This window comes from Narcine bancroftii, chromosome 1 (assembly GCF_036971445.1).
Source record: "Narcine bancroftii isolate sNarBan1 chromosome 1, sNarBan1.hap1, whole genome shotgun sequence".
NCBI lineage: Eukaryota > Metazoa > Chordata > Chondrichthyes > Torpediniformes > Narcinidae > Narcine > Narcine bancroftii.
In genome coordinates, this window is record NC_091469.1 from 8,577,606 (window position 1) to 8,586,736 (window position 9,131).

Below are 9,131 nucleotides of genomic sequence, written 5' to 3' on the forward strand. Positions count from 1 at the left end.
GGAAGGTCGGGCCCAGGTGGGAATCCCTGACCGAGGTTCCGGCCTGGGGAAGGTCGGGCCCAGGTGGGAATCCCTGACCGAGGTTCCGGCCTGGGGAAGGTCGGGCCCAGGTGGGAATCCCTGACCGAGGTTCCGGCCTGGGGAAGGTCGGGCCCAGGTGGGAATCCCTGACCGAGGTTCCGGCCTGGGGAAGGTCGGGCCCAGGTGGGAATCCCTGACCGAGGTTCCGGCCTGGGGAAGGTCGGGCCCAGGTGGGAATCCCTGACCGAGGTTCCGGCCTGGGGAAGGTCGGGCCCAGGTGGGAATCCCTGACCGAGGTTCCGGCCTGGGGAAGGTCGGGCCCAGGTGGGATTCCCTGACCGAGGTTCCGGCCTGGGGAAGGTCGGGCCCAGGTGGGAATCCCTGACCGAGGTTCCGGCCTGGGGAAGGTCGGGCCCAGGTGGGAATCCCTGACCGAGGTTCCGGCCTGGGGAAGGTCGGGCCCAGGTGGGAATCCCTGACCGAGGTTCCGGCCTGGGGAAGGTCGGGCCCAGGTGGGAATCCCTGACCGAGGTTCCGGCCTGGGGAAGGTCGGGCCCAGGTGGGAATCCCTGACCGAGGTTCCGGCCTGGGGAAGGTCGGGCCCAGGTGGGAATCCCTGACCGAGGTTCCGGCCTGGGGAAGGTCGGGCCCAGGTGGGAATCCCTGACCGAGGTTCCGGCCTGGGGAAGGTCGGGCCCAGGTGGGAATCCCTGACCGAGGTTCCGGCCTGGGGAAGGTCGGGCCCAGGTGGGAATCCCTGACCGAGGTTCCGGCCTGGGGAAGGTCGGGCCCAGGTGGGAATCCCTGACCGAGGTTCCGGCCTGGGGAAGGTCGGGCCCAGGTGGGAATCCCTGACCGAGGTTCCGGCCTGGGGAAGGTCGGGCCCAGGTGGGAATCCCTGACCGAGGTTCCGGCCTGGGGAAGGTCGGGCCCAGGTGGGAATCCCTGACCGAGGGTCCGGCCTGGGGAAGGTCGGGCCCAGGTGGGAATCCCTGACCGAGGTTCCGGCCTGGGGAAGGTCGGGCCCAGGTGGGAATCCCTGACCGAGGTTCCGGCCTGGGGAAGGTCGGGCCCAGGTGGGAATCCCTGACCGAGGTTCCGGCCTGGGGAAGGTCGGGCCCAGTTGGGATTCCCTGACCGAGGTTCCGGCCTGGGGAAGGTCGGGCCCAGGTGGGAATCCCTGACCGAGGTTCCGGCCTGGGGAAGGTCGGGCCCAGGTGGGAATCCCTGACCGAGGTTCCGGCCTGGGGAAGGTCGGGCCCAGGTGGGAATCCCTGACCGAGGTTCCGGCCTGGGGAAGGTCGGGCCCAGGTGGGAATCCCTGACCGAGGTTCCGGCCTGGGGAAGGTCGGGCCCAGGTGGGAATCCCTGACCGAGGTTCCGGCCTGGGGAAGGTCGGGCCCAGGTGGGAATCCCTGACCGAGGTTCCGGCCTGGGGAAGGTCGGGCCCAGGTGGGAATCCCTGACCGAGGTTCCGGCCTGGGGAAGGTCGGGCCCAGGTGGGAATCCCTGACCGAGGTTCCGGCCTGGGGAAGGTCGGGCCCAGGTGGGAATCCCTGACCGAGGTTCCGGCCTGGGGAAGGTCGGGCCCAGGTGGGAATCCCTGACCGAGGTTCCGGCCTGGGGAAGGTCGGGCCCAGGTGGGAATCCCTGACCGAGGTTCCGGCCTGGGGAAGGTCGGGCCCAGGTGGGAATCCCTGACCGAGGTTCCGGCCTGGGGAAGGTCGGGCCCAGGTGGGAATCCCTGACCGAGGTTCCGGCCGGGGGAAGGTCGGGCCCAGGTGGGAATCCCTGACCGAGGTTCCGGCCTGGGGAAGGTCGGGCCCAGGTGGGAATCCCTGACCGAGGTTCCGGCCGGGGGAAGGTCGGGCCCAGGTGGGAATCCCTGACCGAGGTTCCGGCCGGGGGAAGGTCGGGCCCAGGTGGGAATCCCTGACCGAGGTTCCGGCCGGGGGAAGGTCGGGCCCAGGTGGGAATCCCTGACCGAGGTTCCGGCCGGGGGAAGGTCGGGCCCAGGTGGGAATCCCTGACCGAGGTTCCGGCCGGGGGAAGGTCGGGCCCAGGTGGGAATCCCTGACCGAGGTTCCGGCCGGGGGAAGGTCGGGCCCAGGTGGGAATCCCTGACCGAGGTTCCGGCCGGGGGAAGGTCGGGCCCAGGTGGGAATCCCTGACCGAGGTTCCGGCCGGGGGAAGGTCGGGCCCAGGTGGGAATCCCTGACCGAGGTTCCGGCCGGGGGAAGGTCGGGCCCAGGTGGGAATCCCTGACCGAGGTTCCGGCCGGGGGAAGGTCGGGCCCAGGTGGGAATCCCTGACCGAGGTTCCGGCCGGGGGAAGGTCGGGCCCAGGTGGGAATCCCTGACCGAGGTTTCGGCCTGGGAAAGGTGGAGGCCCAGATAGCTCAATCCTGAATTAATGACTGGCTTTTTCTTTTCCTGGATGCTGTGTGACCTGCTAAGTTTCTCCAGTACTTCTTTGCATTGCAGCAGAACTCCAGCATCTACAGATTATTTTGTTTATGTTATGCATTTAACTCTGAAAATTTCTTGATTTGCCACATATTTCTAATGCAGCAAACTCTAATGGGAGGAGTATGGAGGGATATGTACAGGGAGCAATTCAGTGGGTTCAAGCAGAGCAAATAGTTGACACAGACAAGTGCAGTTTCCTGCACTGTAATGGTGTAAACATCCTCAAGTTCAGGAAGCTGAATGACTTTCGTGTTGTGATGAGGATCAGGTTCAGTGGGTTCATAGAGAGACAAGTCTGGACACGTGTTACAATCACACGCAACTTTAGTTATCACATGGAACACAATAGGGGATAGCGTTAAAATGTTCTCAATTACTATTTCATTTAAGTGACGATATAGATATTCACCTCGCACCTAAATTAGATTCCAACTATAGTGAACCTATTCTCAACATGCTCACACACTTGAATACACATACTACAAACAGGAACTCTTACACACACCTGGTTCCCTTAACAACAGGGGTGCAGCTCTCTGAAATTATTGATCTATTGCAATTCTATGGCTTCACCTTACCTGCAACACTTCCAGCGATATCCACAGTAGTGAGGAGGCATTGAGTAATGTCTGGGTCTTGAACCACAAGGCAGAGAGAAAGAATGTGCTATGCATTGATGTTATATACAATTCTGATCTGAGTGCCTAGGCAATAATAACCCAAGGTGATTTAATTTAGCCAACAGCAAGGTGTGCACTAATGGGTGGCCGGAGTCCAACCTTGATTGACAGGTGATGTAACTTCCACATATGTTTGAGATGGGGAGGACATGTGACCACTCACAAGACACACATTCGAGACAGGCAGGGAGGCCACATTTCCTCCACAGACAAGAGTGATCTACTGAGTTTCCCCAGCACATTTGCAAGTACAGTTTAATTGCTTTGGTCACAGGAGAATTTAGGGTGCCTGATGCCTGTTACTGTTTGGTTCAAGTTGAATGTGTAACTTTCCTTCAATGACCACAATTAACCTGCTTAACTTCAGTGTGATACAATTGGCCTAATTTTTCAAGCAGCTTCCGTTTTGAAGTATGACATCTGAACTTTGCCATATGCACAGTATGATTCTGATAGGGGAAGTTGCATAATTTTAATTCTGCAAAGACAATTTGTTAAAAGGCAAAATGTACCACTGTGTAATGTTATTTGCAGATTGTAAACTCCTCACCAGGATTTTGCTGTACTGGTGGAAGAAGTGTTGTTTAAAACACTGTGAAAGCCAAAGCATGAGGTGTTCAAATTCTGAAATATTTTGAAGGGCGAGTCTCCCTTAATTTAGTCCAAATCTAGTTGGAAATTGTTTGGCTGCAAGAATAACATTTTTAAAATAAATTTGGATATACAGCATGGTAACAGACCCTTTCAGCCCACGACCACATGCCACCCAATTAACCTATTACACCTCTATTCTTTAAATTTAAATTTAATTTAAAAAATTAGACTTGCCACATAGTAACAGGTCATTTCAGCCATGACCCCCTCCCACCCATTTACACCTGATTGACCTACAGCCCCCAGTACGTTTTGATGGTGGAAGGACAATGGAGCACCTCGAGGAAACGCACACAGATACAGGGAGAAGATACATCCTTCTTCCAGACAGAGCCAGATTCAAACCCCTATCCCAGTCACTGCCACTGTAACAGCATTGCCCTAACCTCTTTTGTGTGATGTTGTTGCATGTCCAGATTTATAGTCAGGCTACATACCTGACATTACATGTAACCCTGAGATACTTTTTCCTGCAGGCTAGGCAGAGTTTTAGTGGAGAAAAGTATTGTACTCAAGAAAAGATATGCATACAAAAGAGAAAAAATGAAAAGAAAACGGACTGCGCAATACAGAAAAATATTAATAATAGATACTGTGCAAAATAAGAGACCTTAAATGAGTCCCTGACTGAGTTTGTTGTGGAGGAGACTGATGGTGGAGGGGTAGCAACTGTTCCTGAACCTGGTGGTGCAACTCTTGTGGCCCACGTACCTCTTCAAGCTGGTTTTGTGGATTGAATTGAATTCAAAATTTCCCAGGTGAATAGAATTGGGCAGTTGCAAAAAGACATGGCCGATCGGATGGCAAGTTATTCTTATTCGCCAAAGTACTATAGTCTTTTTATGGCTTTGAAATCCAATTCTGTGATATTAATGATGATGAACTCACAGCTCCATTCAGGGGCACTCTACAATCTAGTTTTGATGATTTGTTATTTTACGTATCAGTTTATCTTCAATTTTTTTAAATCACAGCACTGCGTGATTGTTGAGCAACACGGTAAGAAGTGTTGAACCTATTTTCTTGCAGGGGCAAAATAGGCTTTTAGTCTGTTGCAACCATTGCTGTCATGGAGAATAACACCTTAATCTCTTGTGGAAATTCCCACCCAATGCACAAAATTTCATGTCACTCAGAAATAGGACTTATCAAGAATGATGAGAATTGAACTGCCCTCATGTGCTATCTTTATACGATTTGGACAGTTTATAATCAAGGATGTGTATTAACGTAATGGCACAAAAATGATCTTATGACATTAAACAAGAAAATCTGCAGCTGCTCTAATTGTATCTAACTGCATCTTCCAGCGACTCCCATTGGGAAAGAGATACAGGAGAAACTCAGCAAGTCTTGCAGCGTTCTTAATGTAGCAAAGATAAAAATACATAACCAATGTTTCAAGCCTGAGCCCTTTGTCAATGTATGAGCAAAGAACAGGCAGGTGCCTGTATAAAATTGTAGGGGGACAAGCAGGGGAAGGAGCATAGGCAAGAGGTCATGAGTGGATATGGGTGGGAGGGCACAAGAGAAAAAAAAATGAGAAGTGATAGCGGGAGGGGATAGCTCTTTGAATGGAGAGGAAAATGGATGGAGAGCTGGATGAAAGGAGACAGGGATGGGGAAGAGAGGAAGACAAGGGAGTGGCCTAACAGAAACTGGAGAAGTCGATGTTAATGCCAACTGGTTGGAGATTGCCCAGATTAAGTGTGGCTCCTCCAATTTATGAATGGCCTTGGTTTGGCACTGCATGAGGTCATAGACAGTCATGTCAGCGTGAGAGTGGGGCGCAGAATTGAAATGTTGGCTACTGAGAGATCCCCGCTATTGCTACAGACAGAGCGAAGGTGCTCAGTGAAACGGTTGCCCAGTCTGCGTCCAGACTCTCTGATGTAGAGAAGGCCACAACAGGAGCATTGGATGAAGTAGATGGTCCCCTGCAGATTCACAAGTGAACAAGTGTTGCTTCATTTGGAAGGACTGATTATGGCTCTGAATAGTGGTGACGGGAGGAGGTGTGGATTCAAAAGTAACATTTCCTGAGGTCACTAGGGTAGGTACTGAGCGGGTGATTGGTGGAAAGGGATGAGTGAAAGAGGGAGTAGACGTATAACATATTGGATTGTGCATTCTGAACAGGATTTGAGTGAAAAGTTCCATTTTATTCTTTTAGTTGAAAAATTAACCTACTTAAAATGTTGGAATAAGGTCACCATTCAGTTAATTTCAGACATTTACTGATTAACGACATAATCTATCAATATCATTGTCTGAAGACTGCTCACAGAATTGTTAAGGACCCGTACCAACCTGCACACTGCATCTTCCAACGACTCCCATTGGGAAAGAGAATCAGGAGTATTAGAGCCAGAACCACCAGCCTCTTCCCACGGGCAGTGAGACTGCTGAATGACTGATGAACTGCTCACTCAATCCCTTTGAGAGTCTACTGTTTATTTAACAATAGTTATTCATTTTTACATATGTACTAAATATAAATCAATTGTAAATATGTGTGCTATTTCTATACAGATGGTCAGAACACTTCCAATCTCTTTTCAGTGCCAACCGCTCAGTCCAAGAATCCGCCCTGCTCCAGCTCCCTCAACAGCCCTTAAGGCTAGAGCTGGATGAGGTCCTCACCCGGGAAGAGACATATAAGGCAATTGAACAACTGAAAAGTGGCAAAGCAGCAGGTATGGATGGAATCCCCCCAGAGGTCTGGAAGGCTGGCGGCAAAACTCTGCATGCCAAACTGCATGAGTTTTTCAAGCTCTGCTGGGACCAAGGAAAGCTGCCTCAGGACCTTCGTGATGCCATCATCATCACCCTGTACAAAAACAAAGGCGAGAAAAAAAAAGGTGTGTTTGTATATTTTTACACAGAAGACTGAAGATTGCTGTTTCTTCCAGTTGCAATTGTTCAATTGGGTGATAATAATAAACTTGGATTTTAACTGTGTATATTAATACTCTGCAATGGTTTCAAGATTAAACAAGAACCTTACAACTAGTGATGGGTTGGATCCTGCTGGTTTAGAAGGGATTCTGTTTCATAGAATGGTATTTGGTTATTTTTAGATTTAGGGATCAAACAAAAAGGTGGAGCTAATAAATAACTAAGGTGTTTGAGATGAGACGAACAAATGAAATGGATCAAGTCAAGCTCCAAGTGGTACTAAGGTGCAGTATAGAAGAATGAATGTCTTAGAGAAAACCAATTTTGGGTAAGATATGAAGCTTATTACCCATCTGTCAATTCGGATGAGCATTCAAAAAAAACCCCAATGTCTGACATTGTCCATCTTCATGTCCTGGTCAAAAGCAAATTAATCCGTTCAGGGGGTGAAATGGGCTCCACAGCAAAACCTTCAATTCAAATTAGCGTTTAAATTTAGACATGCAGCATGATGGCAGGCCCTTCCAGTTCCTGAGCCAGTGCTGCCCAAATATACCAATTAACCCACCATCAGCATACGCTTTTAAAGGGTGGGAGGAATCCAGAGCACCCAGATGAAACTCACCCAGACATGGGGAGAACATACAAAGTCCTTTCAGACATATGTAGATGACCAGAAGACCTCCCAGTGCTTTATTACTCATGAAAATCAGTAACAGGGATCTTACTATATACACTCAACATTGTGCAAGAATTAGCTGCTTTTTTCCCCTCAAAGAACAGCAGGGATAATCTTCAAATGGAACAGTTCTGGTTACAAACCTTGTCAGATTATTCTGTAAATGCATGCTTTTTTTTTTCAGTTTCTCAGATTCCAAAGTGGATAAGTTGTATTAGGACATCCACCAATGACAAGATTTATCAAGCTGTGTTGCATCAAAGCAACTGAAAAAATATTATTTTCGATGATCATGTTCGCACATATTGATCAATGGGGATTCTTCTTCAGTTTGTTAAAAAATCTTTAAGATGTATATTTAACGTGGAACCTATAATTGTTATGATGTTATTCAATGGATGTATCCCAAATAACTTTTACACCTTCTCTTTAGCCTTGTGAATACTTCCAGCCTGATTAAACAGGTGACTCTGCATTTGGTCACTTTGCTTCACTCTTGTGACCTTTGTCATTGGTTCTGCAATAACAATTAATTAAGAGATGTTAGCTTTATTAATTAATTCTAACTTGCATAATGTGAGCTCCAGATTTAGAAACGTCGGTGTAATTAATGTGATATTGATCTGATATTTGAATAAGGTCTGAAGAGAATATCAGCTTCACCTTTATCTTTCTGTGCACCATATATTGCTCCTTGCACTCAGAGTAAGATCAAATAACAACTCCATATCGATTGTTTGGCTTTCTGACGTCAAAGCTATCACATTCTGAATTGAGGTTTAATGTTAGTTAATGATCAAAAAAAGGTATAATTGTTCAAGAAACACTTATTAATTTGGGCAGTTTGATGTCCTGACATTGGTTTGTCGAATTAGAAGAGATATATATGATCAACTTAATTGCACAGTTGGACTTTCAGCATTGAGGTACCTCTTATAAATCTCACGATCCTTCAGTTTTGCTTTGATAAAACTACAGCAAATAATATAATATCCATTCTTTGTGCATGTATTTTTCATTATTCACTTCCTAAAGGTAATTAGACTCCTTTTCTGATCTTCTATCTGTCCAGAAACATGATAGGATTCAGCCTTTTTTAAGCGGCCATCAACTGCACTCAGAGTGTTTCAATGAGTGATCCCATCAAAGGGATTTGATGCACAGTTGCATCGAACGATGTCATTAGGTGGTTCCTTGCTCCATCTCTATAAGCCAAGGGATCGTTAATGGAGGTCAGAACATTCTTTAAGGAAAATAATGTACAGATATTAGACAGGATGCTTCTGACAAAAACTAACATATGCTCCCAGTAATTTGCAACGGGGATCAAAAAGTGTAGACAATGAGATCTGGATGTATTGAATAATTGCACCAGTATTCTGTGCTGTTATTATGGTGGATATGCAGCAAACTAGATAAAGCTGATGCTTACCCAAGAAGGAATCCTTGTTGGACCATTCTATGAAAAATGAATTGAAGAGGGTGATAGTTAGGAGGCAATAGAATGTTCATATTTGAGAAATAAAATGGAACTGATTTATATTTTCTGTATGACAGGTTTTTCCATTTATAAACACATCAACAATTTCTAGCAGGCCTGAGGTCAATATCCTTGATAATAAATCCGAGTTTATTATCTATAGATAGATAGACACGCACACGCACACACACACACACACCTGACTAGCAGTATTCACAGGCTGGTATAGGGGCAGTACATCTTAGGCAAAT